Genomic DNA, 26,450 nt, shown 5'->3' with positions numbered 1-26,450 from the left:
GCTGACCTGGCCCCAAGAATTCATTGTATATTCTATTTAATAGTTGTGAGGTCAAAGATATCTCACTCACACAATCTGCCTTTCAGTATTTAACAGAATCCAAAGTTTATTCTGTGATTATGTGGCCAGGCAAAGAGGATTTCCTATTTCCGTGCTCACAACAGTCAAAAGCAGAAAGCTCTTCTCAAGGTACTTGGTTACATTTTGCCATCAAGGACAGGTGAAGTCATATGGTTTCCCTTGGCCCCACCAGGGACAAAAAAGATCCCTGTCACAAACATTACTGAGCAGCACTGACACCAAGGCCAGAGAAGTGAAAGTCATCTCCCCTTCCTCAACAAGCTTGTATGTGGGGAGGCAAAACCACAGCAAGGCAGCCTGGGTACACGCTGAAGGAAACAGGAAGTCTGGGACAGACAGCAGGGCAGCTCACGGGACCGCGCGCCAGGCTGAGCACCTGCAGTGTGATGCATGTCAGCAAAGGGCCAGGAGGAAGGCAAGACCAGCTGTGGACGTCTTGCTGAAGAAGCTGAGACAGTGAACATTATCCTAAAGTCTATGGGATCACCACATCCGACTACTCAAATATTTTCTATTTTATTCTTTTGAATGCCAGTTTTAACAACACTAAAAAACAACGCCCCTTCACAAGCACGCACACACAAGCACTCACGCACAGGACTAATCATCCTACATGACACACACATCTATAATTTTAAGAAAAATACTTTTATTAGATAGCTAGAAGGAATAATCAGGCTTCTACAAGTACCACTGGTCCTGGGAAAGCTGGTACCAGACCCACCTGGTCACACAAGTGGAATCCCATTTTTAACCAGCTCCACGGCACATCGAAACTATGTATTCAAAACCTCTTAAAGGGGCGCCTGGGTGGCGCAGTTGTTAAGTGTCTGCCTTCGGCTCAGGGCGTGATCCCGGCGTTATGGGATCGAGCCCCACATCAGGCTCCTCCGCTATGAGCCTGCTCTTCCTCTCCCACTCCCCCTGCTTGTGTTCCCTCTCTCGCGGGCTGTCTCTCTGTCAAATAAATAAATAAAATCTTTAAAAAAAAAAAAACTCATTAAAATGGAAGGAAGCCTATTGCCACCTCATTCAGAGTCCTGCTTATTTTATTTGTAAATACAAAGTATTTAATGAGCACAGTACTTACAAAACATCAAACTAGAACAAGTATAAATGGGGATATTCAGTATATGGTTATGATTGATATGTCTAAATGAAATATTTACAAATGGAAGAAAACAATACAGCCAGGAGAAGGTAACTCACTCTCCCTCCCTTCCATCCCCTTAAACAAAATTACCAATCACTGATATATACATAAGTTTATATTAAAATACAGCTGACAACTAAATGTATCATAGTTCCCCGATTGGATCCTGACATAGAAAGAAAACATTAGTGGGAAAGCTGGTGAAAACCAAATAAAATTCCAGAGTTTAGGTAAGTAACATACTGTTGTTGGTTTCTTTGGACAAATGAACCATGGTAAGGTAAGATGTTAGCAAGGGGGGGCGCCTGGGTGGCACAGTGGTTAAGCGTCTGCCTTCGGCTCAGGGCGTGATCCTGGCGTTGTGGGATCGAGCCCCACATCAGGCTCTTCCGCTGTGAGCCTGCTTCCTCTCCCACTCCCCCTCCTTGTGTTCCCTCTCTCACTGGCTGTCTCTATCTCTGCCGAATAAATAAAATCTTTTAAAAAAAAAAAAAAAAGATGTTAGCAAGGGGGACTGAGTGAGGGGTATAAAGGAATTCTGTTATCTCTGCAACTTCCCTATAAATCTGAAATTATTCCAAAATAAAACGTTTATTTTTTAAATGTAGTTAATAAATACTGGACTAAAGCTTGTTCAAGAAAAGAGGAAATAATGAACCATGATTCAAGTACTGCTGAGGGATCTAGTAAGCTAAGTGTCCAATGGCTTTGTATGAAATTCTGAAATCCCACAGGTGCTGTGAGAGAGGGGGAGAGGGGAAAGAATAACAGGAACTGTGCTGGGGAGCCATGAAAGGCCTCAGAACTTCTGTCCCAGAACTCCAGTCACCATGACAACCCCTCGTCCTGTGCCAGGACCCCACCAGGGTGCCCTCCGAGGATCACCTTTCACAATCACCAACCACCAGGTCTAACCGCAGCAGTGATCCAGACGACTCAAGAATGAACCAGAAGAGCCTGACAGCTTTTCCTGGACTTAGGAATGCATCCTAAATTATTTATCTGACTAGTACTAGGACGTTTACTCAAGTGAGAGCCGGGACCAGAAAGTCTACTACACAGCATTCTCTTAACTTAAACCCTATAAACAAACACAAATTCTACACATACAAGGTCTCTGGACATATAATAAAGGATATTTTCAAGACCCTTGGTGGGAAATATTCTCTATGTTCTTTCAGAGAAATTGGGAAATGGTAAGTCACAAGGAGAGTGGACCAAGACCTCAGAATGAGCAAATGGTAAGCACTGGAAGAAGTGGGCACACCGGCCACCACCGGGGCTCACCTCACACACAGGCACCGAGGGCACGCTCACGGAGAAGCAAATGGGAGGGAGGAAAGAAGTCAGAGGACTTGAGCTAAAGAGAGAGAGAGAACACAGAGAGGGCAGCTAGGGAGGGCCAGCTCCCCTCCCCCGGCCTACCCCAAGAGGAAAAGAGAAGGAAATACGAAACCACTGCAAGAGAAGAGAGGGGGGGTTCCCGTACCATCGCTGCCTCTTCCAAGATTACCACCAGTGCAAGTCAGACTGGGAGGCAAATGCAGCATATGGGGAAAAGCTCCAAGCTGAAACGCAGGAGAGGACTCTAAGAGCTCTCCTAGATTCTGAGATAGCAGTTAATTCACGGAGACACAGATGCTCTGAATGCGAAATGATAAAAAATGTATCCGCGGATCTGGTCTCTCGATAAACAAATTCACCATTAGGATTCCGCTTCTTTCACCCAAGTATCTCCAAGTCATCAGCCTTTTGAGTCAGCGGCACTAGACAACTTCCTTCATCAATTATGACAAAATGGAGATTTCTCATTGTTCCTGACAGGACTGTAAAAACGGTACTCAGAGCTGAATTGTTCTTGCGGGCCCACCCCCCACACCTCCCACTCCTTGCACCTGTCATCTTTCCAGGTCTTCTCCACTTTCATGTCAATCTGTTTTCAAGCTTCAAAAATGTCTCCCTCACCAGCCTCTTTTATATTGTAAGAACAACAAATCATGCTCCTTCCCCTTTCCTGCTAATGGTTCAAAGCCTGAATCTTTACTCGGAACCCAAAAAAAAGCCATATTTCTTTTCTTTAGATCCAGACTTTACAGAATAAGAAAATCAATTAAGTCAACCAATTATACAAAGTATAATACATAAACAGTGCTTTAAAACATTTAAAATACGAAACCTGACTTTTAAAGTCACATTTCTGTAGAAACATTACTACGTCAATAATCTGGTGGGTACATTACACTGTAGATGTCTCAAATCACAGACTCTTGAGTTCAACTTTTAATAGAACACACGGAAATACAAATGCAAAAAATTTATTTACACAGAACTTTTTTTCCCAAAAATGAATATTACGGCTTAATGGAACTGGCTTATTTGCAGATGGGCAGACCAACAGGCTAATAGCCTACGTGACACCGTTTCTCCAAACACACACACACACACACACACACACACAATGCCAAACATAGAAATAAGGTTACTGCCCAGGGAAAAGCCTATTGCTGTTTTCACAGGGCAGATATTAATTTTTATTTTAAAAGAAAAAAAGTTTTTAAAGATTTTGTTTATTCGAGAGAGAGAAAGCGAACAAGAGAGAGAGAGAGAGAGAGAAACATGAGCCAGGGGAGGAGCAGAGGGAGAAGGAGAAGCAGACTATACCCCCTGAGCAGGGAGCCGGACTCAGAACCCGATCCCAGGACCCCAGGCTGATGACCTGAGCCCAAGGCAGGTGCTTAACTGACTGAGTCACCCAGGTGTCCCTAAAAGAAAATTTCTGATGAACAAAAATAGCTAATTCCCATTTGTGTCATTTTTTGGACACCAAAAATTTAACAGTTTTGAATGGTCCCAAACATGCCTCCAAATCTATGCATTAGTGACAGCCACTGTGCAGATGAGTATAGCCCTCTGCAAATGGGCCAGAAACCAAACAGAAGATCCTACCATCAGCACAGAAACTCTTCCCGTGGTACTCATGACCCTGGGGTGAAAGATTCTTGGGTATCATCCCGTATCACATTGGAAATCAGTATGCTATACGTGTCACTAAGAAATTTCTTTTTTTTTTTTTTAAGATTTTATTTATTTATTCGACAGAGATAGAGACAGCCAGCGAGAGAGGGAACACAGTAGGGGGAGTGGGAGAGGAAGAAGCAGGCTCACAGCGGAGGAGCCTGATGTGGGGCTCGATCCCATAACACCAGGATCACGGCCTGAGCCGAAGGCAGACACTTAACCGCTGTGCCACCCAGGCGCCCCCTAAGAAATCTCTTCTAGTTTCACAGAAGTCAATGAAGCACGTATAACACAGGGAAGGGATCCAAAGTTGACTGAAATGCTTCAATCCAAAAAATAATGACTGGTTTTTGTTTTACAACTCACAAGACAATTGTTCAGGTTTCTAAAACATTAGAAATATAAAAGTTTACAAAACTTATTAAAGCATATAACAGCATGGCAAATTCCTACCGAGTGTTTCAGTGACCATATTTAGCGGCAATAAAAGCTTTCCACCACCCATCCAGCAGGAGAACTGCCTTTTCAGTTTTCGAGAGCTTCTACCTTCTGTGGTCTCAACCTCCCGGTAACAACCTCGGGAGGAAGGAAATGCACGGGACACCCCGTGTCACTGACGTGCAGGGATTCGCTGCTCCTATTTCTACACCAGATCTCCTGCTTCCCGGTTTTGGGCTTGACTGTCCCTCAACGACATCACCTCCACGGGTGGGCTTCATCTCACAGATCCTACAGCCCAAATTCTTTAGTCCTTTTCGGTCTCCCCGTCCTTAAAATGTCCTGGCAGGTTATGAGCAAACTCTATCAGAAGATCCAGGGTCATTACTCCGACGTAAAAATCACAGAGACGCTCGTAGGTGATGTGCTGAACCACGTCCCACCAGGCCAGAGCAGAGCAGTATGTCACAGCCCTCCCTCCCTGTGCGAACGGAGTGGGGCACGGGCAACCCCCAGGCTTCTGACACTCACCACCAAGGAGCGAAACCAGTGAGGACAGAGTGCCTTCCGTGCTTCCTTTCACACTGCTTTCAGTTTAAAAAATATATATATGTATTATTTTTAAAAACCAATTTTTTTGCAGGAAAAAAGGAAACAATACAAGCAGGCCTCCTGTGTCCATAACGAAGAGTCGAGAGCCAACAACTGGGAACGGCAGGCACCTTGCAACCACAGAGACTGTGGACCACACGGTCCTACCACAGGCTCTTCACTGAAAGTCGACACTTTGAAGTCACACAGTCTCAGGGTCCGTCCAAGCCCCTCTCAGCCATTCACTAATATCACCAAGCCGAAACGTCCCCTTGTGTGAAATGAAGATAACACCTAAGTCATCGGGTCATAAATTCACATGCTGAAGGCCTAAGAGAATGCAATGGACTTAGCAGATCTTCAATTAAATTTTATTATCATCTTTTCATGGTTATTTTTCCATTATATATTTCTCCCAACCGGGACACCTCTGGGAGCCTCTGGGTTCCGTAACCACATGCACGCAGAACGGACAGAAGCCCTGGCAGAAGCCCACAGCAGGCCGGGTGCACGTCTGCCATGGCCCTCACCCCGCACAGAGCGAGCGGTTTCCCAAGGAACCAGACACCGCAACTTCTTGATAGCGCTGGTCCTCTTGTCTGCACGGCTCAGACCACTGACCCGACACGGCTCTGTCATCTTAGAAGAGACGGCGGTGGCACAAGTGAACAGATGATAAATCTAGCCTAACAGGACCCGGACTTCAGCACCTGCCACACACAGGGACACACCTCTCGCCTGCCTGTCCACATGGATAGAAATCTACACTATGTCAGACCCTGAACTGTCCTGCCAATTGATGCAGAGCAAAGAACCACAGCGGCAAGGAGCCAAGCCCTCCCCTACCCACAAGCTACTCTCTCTGAGCCACACAGACTTCCCCACTAGTCTTGACAGATTTAACGTACACAACCGACTGACAAATGAGTTGAAGTGACTTTTTCATGTAATGTGAAGATTCAACATGCTGTCAAAATTCGGTGCCAAGGTCGGAGGAGGGGAGGGAAACCAGCGCTGACCCGAGTGCCAGGAAGACACCGGGACGCCTGCGATGGCCCTGCAGGCTGCTGGGGGCACGGCGGGCCCTCCCACCGCCGCCCTTTCCTGCCATATACAGCAGCGCCGGGCCTCTGGCACAGACCCCCGCGGCGCTCGCGGCCGCCTGCGAAAAGGCTCAGGGTGAAAGCATGCGTCTGCGAGTCGAAGAGATCCCCAGACACTCGGAGCCTGTGGAAGAAGCAACGAACAGCCAGGCCTGGGCCAGTCCCGAAATCTCAGCTGCTCGCACCAGTCACCGTGAGCGCCGCTCTCACATCTCACTCTGCTCACCACGGTGTCCCCTGGAAACAGTGAGAAACACAGCCCAGTAATCTTACAGTTAAAAGGCAATCCGACATCTCTGTTTCTCCTCACTACCCCACCTTAGGGGAAGATTTGCATATCCCATGTCAATCTGGTCATGTTTACCACGAGAAATCCCAGTTTTAAAACTTGCTGACCATGAAGAGGAATTCAAACAAGGATATTACAGTAACCACCTCAAAAGTCATGAAAAATTTTTAAAGGTCATCTAATATTTGGCTGTTCCCTACCGGTACTGAAAGACTAACAGGCTTCTTTCCGCCCCCGAGAGGAGCCGGGAAGCTCCCTCCCGGCCTGCCTTACAGCTGTTCTCATGTCAGGTTGTTAGAACTGCCACGGCCCAGCCACGATGTTGGCATGAGTGAGCAGCTGTTTACTGGCGTATCATTGGAATCTCTTGTTTAAACCTCTAAGTCACTTGGCTTTGATAACCACTTCTAATGACATATCACAAAGAATTACAATCTTTCAAGGCAATGATCAGAATAAGGCTAGGACTTGGGATGAGGCAAGGGATAGCTGCCTCTGAGACAAAATTTAAAGGGGTGCCAAAATCTCACTAGTCATGAAAAATATTTTAATGTAACTTTTTAAAAACTCAAAGTTAATGCTAAAAATCCATGATAAACACAACGTCAAAATTTTAAATAAAAAGAGGATCATTATAATCACAGGCCACCCTGCCCCCCACCAGGGATCAGAAGAGGGTCAGTGTGCTTCAAGAAGTAAGTGTATCCCCCAGGAGACCTAGCCCCTTTCCAGAGCTTGCCCCTTCACTGCAACATCTGCTAAGCGCTACTGCCCCCTCACTCCTCCACCTCCATGTAAGGAGGGACTGGAGAATCAGCAGGAGGAAGCAGTGAGGAGAAGGACCCTTGGTGTCCTCCCAGGCACCCCAGTCTCCGTCCTGATCCCAGAAAATGAGCAACAATAACCAAGAGACCAACCTTGTCATACACAAATGAAGAAAAACTGGGAGTCAGAGGTGAGCTTCAGAAAAGAATTAATACATGCACTCTGGGCCCAGCAATTACTAGTGTGAAGGCCTCTAAGTCCCACCCCGGGCAGCAAACACATCCAGCAATCCTGGGATGAACTGTGCCAGCCAAGGGGACTCAGCAATCATGGACACCCCTTCTATCTCTACATCTAAAATAAATTTTACTATGTAATTGTGTGATAGTTATTACCTTTTAAGTTTTTCTAGGTAAAAAGCTCTTCTCATTTATCCCCTCATGATTGTTATTCTTCAAAAATAAAAACCAGAGGAGTAACAAAATAGTCCTCTCTGCTGTAACAGAATTTCTAACAGAATTATTTGCCCTGATTTAGCAGGAATAGCCTTGGGAATTCATATACGCAACGTACATAAAATTCACCTTTTTCCAAGTATATCTAACATTTTAACATACCGGAAGTCATGTTTAACAATCATCCTGTATTATACTTTCAGTTCAAAAACTAGAGAACTAAAACTTCACACCTTTTTAAAAAGCAGATTACAATTTTACAATATCTCAGCAAATAAGCCCAACAGTTTGCAAACATCGGTATTTAGCATAAAAACCCACAAATGCTCTCTATCCCAGTATGACCATAAAGTGACCAAAACCTTTTTCTTCAAGTACCAATGTTTCTCCCTTTCTGTCTCCCATTATAAGAAATAACTCTAAAATGCATTATGAGGGGTTTTTTCTTAAATCACTTTGGAGTTAGCAATTGATATTCACATTTTACAAAGATTCGCAAGTTCTAACACAGAAGTCTTCGCTGAAGTTGTCTTTTACAGCATGGGCTGTGATCACGTGTGGTCTGTAATTCCTCTAATGTTACCTTTAGCATACAGCATCTCATTTGGGGAGACAAGTAATAGAACCCTGAATTCTCAGACTAAAGAGAAATCCCAAGCTCCTCCTCCCCCTCAATGCTAGAGATTCCCTCACAAAACGTGCTCGCCAATAAGTGAGGTCCCATCGGCACACAGCCCAAAGACTTGAATTCCGCCAACCTGGCGAAGAACTCCAGCGTCAGACATTTTGGGGTTGAGTCCTGCCTCTCTCACTTACAGGCTCTGTTGAGACTGTGCCAATTACTTAACCTCACCAGGCCTCAAGTTATTCTTCTATCAAAATGGAGATAATACTGCCTACACCATAGAATCGGTGTGCAGGCGTAATCAATGTACACAAAGTCCCTAAAACATATATAAAATGGGACAATAAATATCAGTGTCCATCCCGCAACAACCTCTCAGAAGTCTGTCGAGTAGAGGTACTTCTCTGAGCAGCTCCGAGCTGACAATCCACACAGCAGTGTGATACAGGCACAGGGCCATGAGCATTTCATAAGCGCTTAAAGATTAAGGATTCTTTTTTTTTTTAAGACTTTATTTATTTACTTGATAGAAAGAAAGCGAGAGAGTGAGCACAAGCAGGGGGAGTGGCAGAGGGAGAGGGAGAAGCAGACTGCCCGGGGAGCAGGGAGCAGGCCGCAGGACCCTGGGATCGTGACCCAAGCCAAAGGCAGCCGCTTAACCGACTAAGCCACCCAAGTGCCCCAAGATTAAGGATTCTAAGATCACCCTGCACCGAATTCAATAAACTTCATGGTAAAATATACAATTCCTTTCATAGTTTCTTCCGACTTAAAAGGAATACTGGAGCAGGGCTTCTTTTTTCTCTACACGGATAAAACAATTTTCCACATAACTGCCACTGGTGAATTCAGCGACCTTGTGTTTTGCAAAGGAAATAGCATCGGGGCCTCAAAAGAATAACTCCGCTATCTAAAACATTTTCTTTTTTTTTTTTTAAGGTTTTATTTATTGATTTGTCAGAGATGGGGGGGAAGAGATCACAAGTAGGGGGAGCTGCAGGCAGAGGGAGAAGCAGGCTCCACTGCTGAGCAGAGAGCTCAACTCGGGACTCGATCCCAGGTCCCGGGGATCATGAACAGAGCCGAAGGCAGACGCTTAACCGACTGAGCCACCCAGGCGTCCCTGAGACATTTTCTTAATACTATTTTCAAAATTGACAAAATTACTGACAACATAATTTGCCTTTAAAACCATGGAAGTCAAATGTCTCAAATTTAGGTTTCTAAAAACATTTGCAATATGCCTAAAAGTAGCCCAAAATTTTAGCCAGCTTTCTATAAACTAGAGAAAAATTACAAACATCTCAAACACACAAAAACCGCAAACTTCACTGACTGAACTATTAAAAAGTCAACAAAATATGAAAGAAACTCAGAAAACCAGCTATCTAAGATACCCAATTTCCTTCCTATGTTAAGCTTTAGGTCTCCAGGAATCTCCTCTGAAAAACAGGAATTTATTTACTTCTATTAACGAGTCAATGATTAACCCATGAAATACTAATAAGTTTCTGACATTTTTACTAAATGGGAACCATATCCCACTTTAGATAGGAGAAGAATAATCCTCAGCTTCCACTAATATTATAAAGGCAGAAATACGTTCATTGGAAATCAATGTTTCTATTGTTTACATTCTCTGACTACTTTGCTGTTTTTTTCCCTTTAAAAACCAGGAAAGGGGACCACGAATATCACCTGAGCCAAGACTCTAAAGAGGCTCCAGCAACTGGGTGTGACTGTGGCTAGAGAGAGCAGAGAAGACTCCAGAAAAAGGCACTATCTCTGGGGACAACTAGGGTGCCAATTCCTTTCCAACCTGGACATTTTTCTTCAGGATCTATTGCTAGTCCAAAGTTCGCAGGGTTTTGTATTTTAATAAGGGAGGCATTTCCTCCTTTAAAAACACAACAGCTAGGGGCGTGTGGGTAGTGCAGTCGTTAAGCGTCTGCCTTCGGCTCAGGGCGTGATCCCGGCGTTACGGGATCGAGTCCCACATCGGGCTCCTCCGCTATGAGCCTGCTTCTTCCTCTCCCACTCCCCCTGCTTGTGTTCCCTCTCTGCTGGCTGTCCCTGTCACATAAATAAATAAAATCTTTAAAAAAAAAAAAAAAAACACAACAGCTAAACACTGGGAGCTATGAATGCAAAGTCAAATCTTCTAGTAGTAATTTCCACCATCACCTACATCACTCAACTAAAAGAGAAAATGTTCATGTCGTGATTCCTCCTTGCTAAGATTCTCACTGAGATCCAAGGGGCTTCCATGATACCCGACCAACTCCCTCAAACTGAATCCCAGAAAGGTGGCATTATGGTAAGGAGCACAGGGCTCAAACAGGTGGCCTTGGCTCTTCTCAGAACACCTTCTTCCCCGTACCCAAAGCAGTTATCTTCATCCTATGTTCATCATACCAAGCTTCCCCATAGGAGCTCACTTAATCAAAGGTTCCATGACTAAAGCCACTCGGGAAAGATGCTGAAGCATGTTCATAATGCAGTGGGTGAAAGAACCAGAGTTACAAAGACAGCTTTTATAGGGTGGTTCTGCAGCAGACACTGACATGGACGCCTCAGCATCTATTCCTAAATCCCTCTGTCCCTTGCTGTCTACACCTAAGCTGGCTGGAAAGCTAACACCTCATACTCTGTTCCGGGACGCCCTGGAGCTGGGTGTGGCCACGTGACGCAGCTGTCTAACCTAAACTAGATTTGGTAGAAGAGCGGGGGTGGAGGGCAGGAACTGATACAGAGGTGCCACCTTGACAACCCTTTTTCCTGTCCGGCACATCAAGGGAAACTAGGCTATGTGGGATAAGGCGCTAAGCCAGCCAGCCAGCCACACACAGGCTGCAATCCACATCTCGGCCACCAGACCCCCTCGACGCCGCACAGGTTAGAAAGCTCTGCTCTCTGCCACAGCTGCGCCCTCCCCTCAAAACTGCTCTCCCTCCCTCCTCTGCAAATACTCCACACCTCCAGCAGAACAGACCTGCCCTGCATCCTGCTTGTAGTAGTTCACGTGTATCAAACTCTTCCATCAAGTAGCGGCCAGGCTTCTCCTCCCCGTCCACCAGCAGAACCTAGCTCAGCTCCTCCACAGCACTGGCCAAAACCACAATGAGCTCTTTCATCCCCTAACACATCCCTAAGCACCTGCTCTGGGCCAGGCACTGTTCTAGGTACAGGGAATGCAGCAGTGAAGGTGGACCAAGTAGGCTTCTTTTAAATCCTATGACAATTTGTGCCTCTATGACACACTGATAACATGCAGGCTTCTACTGCATTGATCGCTAAGAGTTTTCCCTTCCACAATTTACAGAGAACCCCCGATGTCACAAGCAAATCATGAAAGAACGTTATCATCCTTGTCTTCATAGCATCATCACATGTAACACTGGGTCGGATACACAATGGTTATTAAACACTACCTGAATCACCACAGAGCCCCACAACATCAGGTGCAGCCCCTTAATTCTCTTCCATTAGATTTTCCCATTATTTACTCCTCACAAACTCTAGTCTTGTTCTCTCCTTCCTCCCATGTACTTTGTTTTTAATTTATTTTCCTTTATCTATTTTCAAAATTATAACAGTTACAGGTTTTTTGTGGTAGACCTTGAAATCCTTATACCAAAAACATTATTATGTAGTCTAGCATATAGTTAGCTGGATTCTAATTAACACCATTAATTACCATTTTTCTGGAAGTGCCAGCCAGTGCAACTACACAGAGAAGTAAATATTTGCCATAAATACAGAAAAGAAACAAATTTATCATTATTTGCATATGACAAAATTGAATACCCCGCAAACCCAACAGAATAACTTGAATTACTATAGAACTTAAGGAGCACCTGGGTGGCTCACTCAGTTAAGCATCCAGCTCTTGGTTTCAGCTCAGGTCATGATTTCAGGGTGGTGGGATCAAGCCCTGCATTGTGCTCCATGCTCAGTGGGGAGTCTGCTTGGTACTCTGTCCCTCTGCCCCTCTGCCTCTCTCTCTCAAATAAATAAATCAATCTTAAAAAAAAAGGCGCACACACACACACACACACACACACACACGAACAAGTGGGATTTATTCCTGGGCTGCAGGGGTGGTTCAACATCCACAAATCAATCAATGTGATATAACACATTAATAAAGAAAGGACAAGAACCATATGATTCTCTCAATAGATGCAGAAAAAGCATTTGACAAAACAGAGCATCCTTTCTTGATTAAAACTCTCTGCTGTGTAAGGAGAGAGGCAACATATCTCAATATCATAAAAGCCATATACAAAAAACCCACAGTGAACATCATCCTCAATGGGGAAAAACTGAGAGCTTTTCCCCTAAGGTCAGGAACATGACAGGATGTCCACTCTCACCACTGTTGTTCAACACAGTATTGGAAGTCCTACCCTCAGCCATCAGACACCAAAAAGAAATAAAAGACATCCAAAGTGGCGAGAAGAAGTCAAACTTCCACTCTTCAGAGATGACATGATACTCTACATAGAAAACCCAAAAGACTCTAGAACTTGCTAGAACTGATACAGGAATTCAGCAAAGTGGCAGGATATAAAACCAATGCACAGAAGTCAGTTGCATTTCTATACACTGACAATGAGGCATAAGAAAGAGAAATCTAGGAATCGATCCCATTTACAACTGCACCAAAAAACATAAGATACCTAGAAATAAACCTAACCAAAGAGGTAATGGATCTCTGTACTCTGAAAACTATAGAAAAGGAAGGAAGGAAGGAAGGAAGGAAGGAAGGAAGGAAGGAAGGAAGGAAGGAAGGAAGGAAGGAAAAAACATTACATTCTCATGGATTAGAAGAACAAATATTGTTAAAATGTCTATGCTATCCAATGCAATCTACATATTCAATGCAATCCCTATCAAAATACCATCAGCATTTTTCACAGAGCTGGAACAAATAATCTTAAAATTTGTATGGAACCACAAAAGACCCCAAATAGCAAAGGAATGTTGAAAAAGAAAACCAAAACTAGAGGCATCACAATTCCGGATGTCAAGCCGTATTGCAAAGCTATAATCATCAAGACAGTATGGTACTGGCACAAAAACAGACACATGGATCAATGGAACAGAGAACCCAGAAATGGACCCTCAATTCTATGGTCAAGTAATCTTCAACAAAGCAGGAAAGAATTTCCAATGGGAAAAAGTCAGTCTCTTCAACAAATGGTGTTGGGAAAACTGGACAGCCACATGCAGAAGAATGAAACTGAAACTGCTTTCTTACACCATACACAAAAATAAACTCAAAATGGATGAAAGACCATGTGAGACGGGAATCCATCAACATCCTAGAAGAGAACACAGGCAGCAACCTCTTTGACCTTGGCCACAGCAACTTCTTGCCAGACATGTCTCCAAGGGCAAGGGAAACAAAAGCAAAAATGAACTACTCAGACCTCATCAGGATAAAAAGCTTTTGCACAGTAAAGGAAACAGTCAACAAAACTAAAAGGCAACCTACAGAATGGGAGAAGATATTTGCAAATGACTTATCAGATAAAGAGTTAATATCCAAAATTTGAAAAGAACTTCTCAAATGCAACACCCCCAAAACAAAAAATCCAGTCAAGAAATGGGCAAAAGACATGAACAGACATTTCTCCAAAACAGACACATGAAAAAATGCTCAACATCACTCGGCACCAGGGAAACACAAACCAAAACCACAATGAGATACCACCTCACACCAGTCAGAATGGTTAAAATTATCAAGTCAGGAAAAGACAAACGTTGGCAAGGATGCGGAGAAGGGAACTCTCTTAATACTGTTGATGGGAATGCAAGCTGGTAGAGCCACTCTGGAAAACAGTATGGAGGTTCCTCAAAAAGTTAAAAATAGAGCTACCCTTCGACCCAGCAATTGCACTACTAGGTATCTATCCAAAGGATACAAACACATTGATTCAAAAGGGCACACGCACCCCAATGTTTATAGCAGCAATGTCCACAATAGCCAAACTATGGAAACAGCCAAGATGTCCATCAACAGATGAATGGAACAAGGAGTCCAACAGACCTTAATTTATGGAATATATGGCATTTCAAGCAAAAAGCAGAAAGGAGTGATTATTAAAAGAAAAATGGCCCAGCAATTCCATTCTACAAAGCTAAAGTCATACTTGCAGTATCACCAAAATTGGAATTATCTCTCAATCTCTTTCCCTCTCTCCACTCCCCCCCCCCCCGCCCCCAACACACACACCCTACCCAAAGCTTAGAAGGAAGGCTATGCAGAAGACAGTTAGGATGTTTATACTTGGAGAAGAGGAGCTAGGGGCAAAGAGCCGTTATGTCTCGTCTGTACTGGTTAGGTTCTCTGAATGTGCATACGCTTTTTATGTCAATATGGATTATTCTTGAGAGTGACTAAGAATCACTTTTCTTATTTACACTCTCTTGTGCTGTAAATTAGAGGTGGGATGCACATAAAGAAGCATAGGCTTTGCCATCAGACAAAAACAGGCACAAAACCCACTGCTTCTGTGCACTGCTGACATGATCCTGGAGAAGTTGTTTATCTTCCATAAGTCCGTCCCTTCGTGTGCAAAAAGAGGATGACACCTTTACTCAGTTGTTGTAAGTATTAACTGCATGAAAAATACTCAGCCTCGTACCTGACACATAATTACCTAATAAATGGAAGTTGTTGCTGTGTTGATGATGCCTATAGTCAAAATAGCAGTGCCACCTCGAATCCACATGTAAGACAGGAAGGTACGGTTGGTTATACATCAAAGACTTGCAGTTCTCCTAATTTGCTAATCGAACACTGTTCCCCGTACACTCCGTTTCAGTCATATTTTCTTAGAGAATAACTATTTATTTTTGTGGGAGATTTTTCTGTGGGACAGGAAAAATCCAGCTGCTAAGGTGCCTGTAAACTATAACGTACCAGTGGGGATGAGCTGACCAGTAGAGAACTCGATCTTCTAATCACATTTAGCAGAAGTGTATCATAAAGGCCATCTCCCTTCCATCCCAAGCTCAAATAAGACAACTTGAAAATAACTCATTCAAGTCAGCATGCTGTCAGCATTCCCAGTTTGGCAGTAAGCACAGGTTAACATAAATGAGCCCTTTATATTAGTTGTGTGGTAGGCTCTTAGGAAAAGTCATTTAAATGCCCCTGAAACCACAGCAAAAGCTAATAAACTCTTGTAATAATAATAATAATAATAATAATAATAATAATAATGTGTGTGTATCTAAGCTGGAGCTGAATGACAGACGAGTCATGGCAACCGAGTGTTCCATGTGATCCAGCGCAACACCTACATCAAATACTGCGCCTCAATTCAGTGCAGTCTCTGTACAAAATAGTGAACAAAATCTAAGTGCCAGACCATGCATACAAAGACTTACAACAGACAGCTGTCCTCAGTCAGAAGGGGGATGTTGTTACCTGCCACACAACTACAACTACAAAGACTGGTATTCAGTCACTGCCAAAAGACAGTGGTTACTCTCTCCATTTGCAGAGCCAGGGGCTGTCTGAGAACACCTCAGCCAAGCTTTTGTCTCAAGGAAGATTATCCTGACTATACCAAAATACTAACAGGGATTGGTCTCAAAGTCAAAGTGGAAATTCTTTCTTCTTCTATCACCACCTATTTTTGCAAACGTTCCATTGTGGGATGTCTCTGAAAACAGCCAGAGCAGCACACGAGCCCCTCCTCGATGCACTGGGTCAGCCCGCCGGGGTCTCCAACCCCAGGGCTCTCAGGACCAGCCCTCACAGAATCCGGCCCAGTTTACCAGAACTGTGGGTGCAAATGAAGCCTCTCCTCTTCACACACACCCAGCTGAGGAGTGGAACTGGATGACACACTATCCACGACCCAAGGGCACTTGGACTGACAAATGGAAAAACAAACCAAGAGCCCAGGACACCCTTGCAGAAGCTGGCAGCCAAGCTCCCGGCAAACCTCGAAGAATAGGTGAATCGGTGCCAACCATGAACCCACCCAGCACCACATCTGACTGAACTCGCCAATTAAATTTACCTTTAAGTAAGTCCTTCGATAGAAGACCAGATCACCACAAGTGGAACCTTGGAATGTAGCCATTCAAAATGTCAGAGGCACAAACAAATATTTATTTCTAAGACCTTACCAAATGCAGTGGTAAGTAACACAGAAAGTAACTCATACTCTGGTTAAATAGTACAACTTTCTATTTTACTGCGGCCTGTCAAAATACCAACTGTGATAAAAGTAAATATTTAGCTCTTTACTACACTTGTAATAGGATACCAGTCAGAGCATGATGAATTTTTACCAGAGGGCTGTAGGCAAAGTTTGAGGCCAAGACTGAAAGGCTAAAAAGAAATTTTTTATTTCCCATTAGTTGGTAGTAAGTTTTCTTCTCCTCCCCTCTCCCTTAAACTTACCCACTTGTATGAAATACATCCACCAGTTATTTCACACCACAAGATGCAAGCTTTCTTGAATATGGTTAAAGCATTCTTTTAAAGCACGTGGATTTCTCTAAATGGGCACTTTTGATTTCCAACCTATAAAATCCTCTGCTAATCAATGTGATCTGGGCTGAATTCCTTGGTGGAACCCTTCATCCAAACACAAGATTATTTCATCCACCCCTCCTCAGTGCCCCTCCTTGTTTCCATGGCTAGTGTCTTAGTCTTGGTTCCCGAGACCCGAGATCCCTGACAATAGCCCAAGAAGAGAGAATGCCCTCCCAGCCCATCCTCCCAGGGTATGGAGGATAGTTGTGTGCACTCCAGGCATTTAAATGTCTGATTAATAAAATCCAAGAGGACATTCACTCCAAATCCTGTCTATCTCTAGACCAGCAAATCCAGCCATGAGAGAAGCAGAGAATCACAGGAGAGCGAGCTGTAGGAAAGCAGGGTCACAAAAGGGATCTCAAAGTGTGGCAGGAAGACCGGGGGGGGGGGGGGGGGGGAAGAGGGGAGTAAAAACAAACTTAAAAAAGGAGCAGATATTTCTCATCTAGGATGCATTAGAAAGTATCTGAAAATAGGAGTGCTTGTCAGGTTTATAGCATGTTAACAAAACAAAAATGGCCACATTTATAATGAAAATCTCTGAAGGTCGCTTCTGAATAACACACTGTAAGTGGTCTTTTATGATACTGTAGTGAAAAAGAAAACAAAAAAATTGTTGTGGGAAAGAAAGCATATACATTTTGTTTTGTTTTGTTGTTTTTTATGTTGCTGGGTCATTGATCTATTGAGAAATAACAAGAATTTGTTCAGGGACCAATAAAAACTCTTCCAAGTTATAATGGTTATTTCTACAACCCCTGCCCTAGACGACATCTTATATCTTGTTCCTTACCTCCCAAAATAAGCCAAGTTCCTTAAAAGCAAAGACCATATTTTATATCTACCTATTATCTACGCATCCACATGGCTACACATGACATTAACGAACACTTTGTTTGTAATAAATTACACTTTATTGCAATGAATCTGTCCCTTTCATATCATATATACCCTTGTTAAAAGTCACTGATTTCAAAATCAGGCCAACTTTCTTTTTTCATCTTCTACTGATATCTACAAATTCTAGACTTCTCTGAACAAATTAAACAGGATAAAAGTAAACCATACCCACTTCCAAAAGTTATTTCAGACTGTGTTAGATTATAGACAGTCCTGACTTAAACTACACACAAACGTCTCACTACAAGTATTAATAGAAAGAACCTTCCTCCTCGTAATAAATGACACTTACGAGTAGCTAACGGCAGGAAGTCACACTTCAAATAAGCCAAAGATGTCAACGGTGAGGAGAACCCGGGTTGTGCTTTTGAGCAAATACCACTACCATCTACTGCAGAGATGCAGGACCACATGCAGGAAATCCCTCAAGCTCGTGAACAAATTGAGGATTTCAATAAAGGTGGCACTGTCATTCTCCCAAGGTCCTTCAAACAAGCACAGCAGGCCAAAAGCAAAAGTTCTCAGAGGCAAAGAAGAGACTCACAGCTTCAGGAATAACTGCTAGGCCTAGCACGAGAGGAGGACACAGGAAGACACAGGAAATTCTCCCTTCGCGAGGTTCAACTGGCAGTTCATGAGGCCACAATTGGGCAATCTGTACTGTGATCCACTCCTGCATCTTTGGTGATAACGGACAACCTAAAATGACCTCTGAAGTCAGCATCTGTGAGGTTTTTTTTAGCAATTTTCTAAACAAATGATTCCTGAGAACAGTCTTTCCTCAAGGATGTAAGAATTGGCATTAAAATGAAAACAGAGATGAAGGATGAGAAAAGACAAACATCCCACCCTAAACATGTACAACATGCTTTCTTCCATCTTTCCCTTTCTGTCCTGATTATCTAATGACAGAACTGGACAAAATGACGACAGCACAAAGGGATCAAATAGTCATTAATCTCAAGAGTGGAGACTGGCTGTATTCACCTGCCTCAAAGAGAACAGTCAGAATTATATTCACTGGCCCCTCTTGCTCTAGTCCTGGAGACTGAGAGCTTCCCCACATTCAAGGAGATGACCAAGGTCAACCGCCGTGGGCTTAGAGGGGAGCACCTAACTCAAAGTAAGATGTTAAGGAAAACCGCCAGAGGGACGAGGGTCCTCACCTGGACTGACAACCTGTACACTCTCCTAACTGTCCCTACCCCCCACCACCAAATCCACTTTTTAAAGGGCAATTTCTATCCTTTCAAATCAATAAAATGTTTACAGCGCAAAGCTTAGCTTCTGGAGAGCTGTCAAGCTAAAATGGCAGATGGAGCAGTTCTAATAGATTCTCATCGATTTCTTTCTCCTCTTGAAATTTTATTCTTCTATTATCTTTCTGCATGAATCTTCAAGTTTTAGATTCGAGTCACAAAAAGGAACTGCAATTCTCCCAAAAGGAGGCTTCTAAACAAGATGAATGATGTAATTTCTTGAATATTTGTAAAAGAAAATATCTGACTCCTTTAGCGTACATAATTTCTGTGTGTGTGTGTGTGTGTGTGTGTGTACCAAAGTCAGTTCTGAAGTCTGTGATGTCATTTTGAATCCTTTACTTTTAACTTTCATTTACATTAAAACTTCCTCAGTTCCAAAATACATATTTCCAAGATATTTGCATGATCAATTCAAACACAGTGATCACGACTGAACTTTATAATTATCAGTCACAACTAAACAAGAATTACAGTTTGCACCCGCATCTAACACAGTGTCTAACGCAATTCACAAAAGCAGTGAGCGCGGACGTGGTACGACCTGCCCGTCATCTACCTGTCCCCTCGTCCACTCACTGAGGCTGAAATCATCTCGAAGGAAACAGTTATCTCCTGAAAACCACTGCAAACTCCACCCCCAAACTAGGACCATGCCCAGACCCACACCCCCCGTTAACCTTGTAAGAGACGTGTTTTTCTGACAACTACTGTAAAATACCAAATCAATGATGACTTCTTTTGCCCTCCCGCTGGGACAACCTCGCTGCTGGTGCTTCATGACGTTGTTCTGAAATGCTCCCTTTTAGGAAAAAGCTGCCTACTTAGACATGAAATTTAATTTCCTGAACCAGCCTCCTTACTGGCAACTCAGTGATGAGCCCACCTTTGATCTTTACTTCTAAACTGCATCTGTTCTGACCCCTTCATAAGCACTCGCTGCTTCTCTATTGTCCAACATCTACCTAAACTATGAAATGCTAGAAAATGCTACAATTATCTACCTGGGCCACTTAAACAAAACCTCATACGATCAGGTCTTGGCATGGATATGGGAAAAGCTCAGCTTGGAAATGTCTGAATAAAATTTTTAAATCCCACCAACTGTTTTTGAGTACCTACCAATTACCCCACAGTATGCTAGATGTTATTTCCTACATTCTTACTCACCTTCAGCAAATCTCTTCAAGAAAAGTGGTATTCTCCCCATTTTACAGAGCAGAAAACCCAGGTTCAGAGCGATGAAGTAATTTTTCCAAGCAATACAGCTAGAAAGTGGCAGAGCATCATTCCAACCCTCTCCACCGCACTGCACTACATCTCCTAATGACCTGCAGGAGAGTAACTCTGAAATAAAAGACATTAGGGGAGCCAAGTGAATTGTAAGAGAGTCACTGTTTTACCTGCAATTTCCTTTTTCCTCTATCATGTCATGCTCTCTACAGAACTACACCTCATAATGAATCATGTTCTAGCTGGGGCAGTCAAGCACTATGGACCTTCAATAATCCTGGGAGCATCAAGTTTGGATTAATTTCACTGTTACTCATTCACAGAAGAAAAAAATCCCTAGGAAGAGCTTCTACCTAAAAACAGCTTCTCTTCTAGCAAGAACTGGAGAGTCCAGCCCCCCACCCCACCCCACCCCACCCCCTGGAAAGGCACACCTTGAACCTCGGTAAATTTAAGTTGGGTGACAAAGGCAGCTTAACAATGCTGGAAATCCCCCATTGTATAAACTGTAATGGGTGTGACCGAAACAGCTATATCAAGTCATGATAGAAGGTTGTGTCAGACAGAAGAGGTTATGCAAACAAAGGACAAACTGAAGATGATTTTTGATAGTCAATGCTGCCCAAGAGGAGCAGAAAGGGGAAAAAAAACAAACAAAAGAAAAGCTACAGAATCATAGGCACTGAAGATAAATAAAAACTACAATAAATGAAGACTTTAATTCATTGAATTTAAATTTAAAAAATTCAAAAGAAAACACTACTGCTTCCATTAATCAAAACCATACAGAAAGTAGGAATAATTCAGTGATCACTGCATATTAAAGATTTATTCTTTCTTGATAGGAAACCAAAGAAATATATTACTGCATAGAAAAGTACTACAGCACAGGTCTGGCAGAGGATTTTACTTGCACTTTTAAATCTCTAAACTTAGGACCTAAATGGTCCTATCACCTTCAAAGAAAAACTGTGTATAAATTTAATCAATAAATATTAAGTGTCTACCAGATACAATGTACTCCAAAACTGTTTCACCAACAACCCTGATTAAGAATCACATTACTGATTAGAACTGTCCAGATTACTTCCATAAGCAATTGTCATCTGTCAGCATCTCAGTAAAAAGGGAAAATAAACTTCTAGCACTTTCTGGCTCAAACATTCCATTTAAGGATGATACACTTAGCAATAATACATTCCAATTTAAAGCAAGTGAAAACCTTGTAAAGAAAAATTATCAGTATAAAAAAAAAATGGAGAGAGTTGATTTAGGGGCAGCTAATTAACACTTCTCACCCAAGACCAAGGCAAAACTCTTTTGAGCAAGCAACATGTTAAGCACAAGGGTGTCAGCCAGCATAACAATGCTGAGGTAAAAACTAATATTAAAGAGGATTATGGCAGGGAAGCCTGGGTGTCTCAGTCGGTTGAGCAACTGACTCTTGATTTTGGCTCAGGTCGTGATCTAAGGGTCATGGGATAGAGCCCCACATTGGGCTGCATGCTGAGCGGGGAGTCTGCTTGAGATTCTCTGTCTGGTCTGCCCCTCCCCACCACATACACGTGCACTCTGTCTCTCTCTCTCTCTCTAAATAAACTTTAAAAAAAAAAAAAAAAAAGAGGATTATGGCAAGAAGGCTCACCCACGGTGGCAATTCACAAGTCACAAATAAGAAATAAGAGAGAGAACAGATTTATGGTTTAATGTTTTAATATAGTGAGAAGCTCTGCATATACCACTGAGCTTCCTGCTTTCCCTTTAAAGATCAGCTCAGAACATTTATGAATTTAAAAAATACTTCATTTTCCTTAGACTGAGAATTCTTTATTCAATTTCACAAACATAGCTTTATCCATCAAAATCTTGTGTGCTGCCATGAGGTATTCAGGTTTCAACCAGTTTACTGCAATTCTAAGTTTTACCAAACTATATAAGAAAATCTAATGTGGTAGGCAGCCTTTAAAATGCCCCCCATGATCTCCATCTTCTGGTTCTCATGCCCCTGTGTAATCTCCTTCCCTTGATGAGTATTATACAGCAAAAGCGATGAGATATCACTTCCAAATTACGTAAGTTAAAGAAAGTATGTGATTTCTATTTGGGGGACTCAATGGCTCTCTTAGATTACGATCAGGAACAGAGGTCTCCTGCCAACAACCACATAAGTGAGCTTAAAAGCAAAGTCCCCAACCCCACTTGAGCCTTCAGATGACTGAAACTCATAAGACCGTGAGCCAGAGACACCCAGCCGAGCCACCCTGTAGCGCTGGCCCACCAAAACTATGGGTTTAGAAGTGCCCAGGTTTGGGGCGCCTGGGTGGCACAGAGGTTGAGCGTCTGCCTTCGGCTCAGGGCGTGATCCCGGCATTACAGGATCGAGCCCCACATCAGGCTCCTCTGCTATGAGTCTGCTTCTTCCTCTCCCACTCCCCCTGCTTGTGTTCCCTCTCTCGCTGGCTGTCTCTGTCTCTGTCGAATAAATAAATAAAATCTTTAAAAAAAAAAAAAAAAAAAGAAGAAGTGCCCAGGTTTGTAAAAAAATAAATAAATAAAAATCAAAATAATAATAATAATAATAATAATAATAATAATAATAATAAAAGAAGTGCCCGGGTTTGTCAATATATAAAAAGTTTTTATAGAAAAAAAAAAACCTAGGTTTTGGAATAACTCCTATATTGTAATAGATAAATTATATTAATTAGATAAACAATACACTCATTTTTACATAATAGTCTTTCATGGAAGATACAACATTTAGGCATAAGGTTCAACCAACACTTAAAAGACACAAATGCATTCAAGTATCTAGCTTTACTGAAAACCAAAAGAACCCTAAACTGGATTTATAATTTTTCAAACAAACAAACAAAAAGATCAGATGTATATATTCTGGTATCCAGGGTAGTTTAAAACGAAACAATTTGCAGTTCTTATATTTCTACTCTAGAAAATGATCAGTGAAATATTTTAGAAATACAGCCAAATTATAAAATCCTAGGAGATTTCCAGAGGTAAATAATGGCACACTTCTACTAATTCACATGAAATGATTCCAGCATTCCTCCCATGACACTTAAATGAGAAATATTTCCCTAGAGAATCAATGTTAAGCAAAGACAAAGGCCTTCCTACCATGATATCTTTGCAGTATTTTAAGTTCTGTCATGCTTTGTTCTTCTCCAAAGAAAGGCTATTGCTTTCTATTTAAGAAAAAGGTGAGTCCTAAAGGAAGAAAGCACCGCCACCAAAAGAACTATGTATGTCATGAAAAAGGAGCCAGGGCAGAAGACGTCTCAAGGACGGGGTTTGAAAAAGTGCCTTCGTACATAAAAGAAACTTTATATATGCTGCCTGAGAACCCATGAAACTTACAAAACATATGTACACACACACCCAAAAGAGAATTCCATTTCACTTAACAAGGCTATTTTGATCTTAATTTAGACTCATACTCTAATGACACTGAAACAAGTTCATCTTTAAAAGACAATATATTAAAAATCAAAACCTCAAGTTCTGCTTCCAACCCTGATGGTTATCCAGTTCAGCCCTATAATAGATTTAGGTCCCAAAACCCTGTAACAATTAGCAAAGTATTTTACTAAACATTTTAGAATAGTTTAAAGTTTCTTTCTATCTATATGATGCTAAATACTTGACCCAAAAAAAATCTCATGTTTCACAAAGTAGTTCTGATATATTAGAGACTGGGGGCAGGAAAAAATGATTTTGTCGCTGGTGAAGAAACCTATTCATCCTGGGACTGGCAGGGCTCTATACTCACAGAGAAGAAAGCCATAAAGAGGACTTCTAAAGCTCTTGCATCTATTAAGTAGTAAATGTGCCAGCTAACACTCAAAGCACTCAATTTGTTTCCTTGCAAAAAACAATATACATGTAAGGCATATCATGTTTTCAAGAATAAGAAACACTGTACATCATATCAGTATTATCCTACTGGTTCAAACCAACACTCTACACACTGAGAATTTTCTCTCCAACCTGAGCACTAAGGAAGAGATTCCATCATGAAAAGTCATGTGTGTCCCCTATCTTAGTAGTTCTCAAAGGGTGGTACTACTCTCTGGGAGGCATTTTGGAAATTTTGTTGTCACAATGATTAGAGGGCGCTACTGTCATTTAGTCGTAGAGATCAGGAATACTAGACAACCTGCAATGTGTGGGCAATCTCCCAGAATAAATAAATTGTCTTCAACTTCTAAGGTCTGGAGATCCCACCAGACACTCAGGTAAGTAACCAGTTGTTTATAAATTTCGAAGACTTGAGCTGAAATCTGTTTTACATATAAACACCAAGTATTTTCGCCCAGTTTTAACAGTACTCACTCTTTCAGGAATGTAGTTACCGCGTAAACTGAGGGAAGACTGCCTGGAACTTTCTAAAACCTAGTCACCATTTTGGAAAAGCCTATGACTGCAGCAGTGCTGTTTGTGATACTGAGTGGCCAATGGCCACACACTTTCATTAGTCATTAGTCAGCCATTGCATTCCTGGGACCACCACCGGAAGGCTGGGTGACTGGACTACTAGTGCAACTTCCTATGAATCTATCATTATTTCAAAATTAAAAGTAAAAAGAAAAAAGAAAGTTGTTGAGTCATATAGGGTTGAGATCTACCACCCTGAACCCATCCGCCTTAAGATGAAGGACTCCATCCACTCCACCAAGACCAAAGCAATCTTCACCTCATTTATAGCCCATTCCTACTCCATCTCCTACAAATGAGGAAATGAAAACCTAAAGCTGTGTCTAGCCAAAGGCCACCGAGATACTCAGGAGATGAGACATGGGTACTCCAACCCACATCTCCTGGCTCCCACCCAATTCAACACTTGTGCTAGAACAAACCATGTGCTTCTCTGCCACCATATTTACCGTGAAGAATTACTCCCAAACTCTAGACTCCAGGCACAGCTTTTTTTTTTTTTTCGAAGTTTAAATAAAGTCCACTGACTTCATCCCCTTCCAGCACATATTCACAAAATAACAAAATGTCAACACAGTAATCTCCCTGAATTTTCATTTTCAGTTCATGTGGCCATCACCAATTGGCTGTGGGCCCCCAACCCTTTTCACTCCATTTGCTTATAAAGAAAATGGAATCTGTACAACACCCTGAGGTTACTCCTCCTGCCTTCCTGAGGACTGAGGGGCATGGCCATCCTATACTCTGGAAGTTCTGGGCTACCCCAGGCATTGGCCAGATATCACAGGTTTAGAATTCTCAAGAGACCCAACAGAAATTTCTTTATCAATACGGGTCTGTCCACAAGACCTCCAGGAGAATGAGCAACCTAGGATTCCTTTGAAACTTCTGACGGAATATCACCTACATCTGGGTTGCTCAGTAAAGACAAGATCTAATTATATAATCACTTGCCATGTTACAGCCAGCTATCTACTTCTGCCAGTGAATGCAATCTCCATGAATGAAAAATGAGGGTTGGAAAACATAGTTTAAAATAAAAACTTTCTAACAGTCCTTATCTTTGAGTGACACATACTGAAGAATTTATGGGGAAAAAAAAATGATATATTTTCTGGGATTTACTTTGAAATCATCCAGCAGGGGAAAGGAGCTGCAAATAAGACGGGCATGTGTTGACAGCTGTTGAAGCTGGGTCAGAGATACCTGAGGGCTCATTATTCTATTCTCTACTTACTTATGTTCGAAAATGCCCATAATGAAAAGTAACCCCCACCCCCTCACACACACACACACAAATAGCTTGGGGCATGTTGAGCACAGGGTGGAAAGAGGTAAATGATGGGAGCTGCTGGGAAGGAAGTGAGCATCACACTGAGTAGGAGCGGGACAGGGCTTCCTTCCTGGTACCGGCTCCACGCCACATTCTTCTGAGCTAGGACACTTCTAGAGGAGTACCTTGCGCAGAGACTTTTTCACGAGCCCCGCATGCAGCACTCAATCAAAGTACTGTCAGATA

The 26,450-nt window shown here is 42.5% G+C and overlaps 1 protein-coding gene across 28 annotated transcripts in view; it reads right to left on the bottom strand.

The window, feature by feature from the left end:
• PARD3 (par-3 family cell polarity regulator) overlaps nt 1-26,450 on the bottom strand; it is a 634,782-nt gene that overhangs the window by 562,810 nt on the left and 45,522 nt on the right. The window lies entirely within an intron of this gene.

The sequence above is a fragment of the Ursus arctos genome, unplaced genomic scaffold (assembly GCF_023065955.2).
Source record: "Ursus arctos isolate Adak ecotype North America unplaced genomic scaffold, UrsArc2.0 scaffold_30, whole genome shotgun sequence".
Taxonomy (NCBI): domain Eukaryota; kingdom Metazoa; phylum Chordata; class Mammalia; order Carnivora; family Ursidae; genus Ursus; species Ursus arctos.
This window is presented reverse-complemented; position numbering and strand designations above follow the sequence as displayed.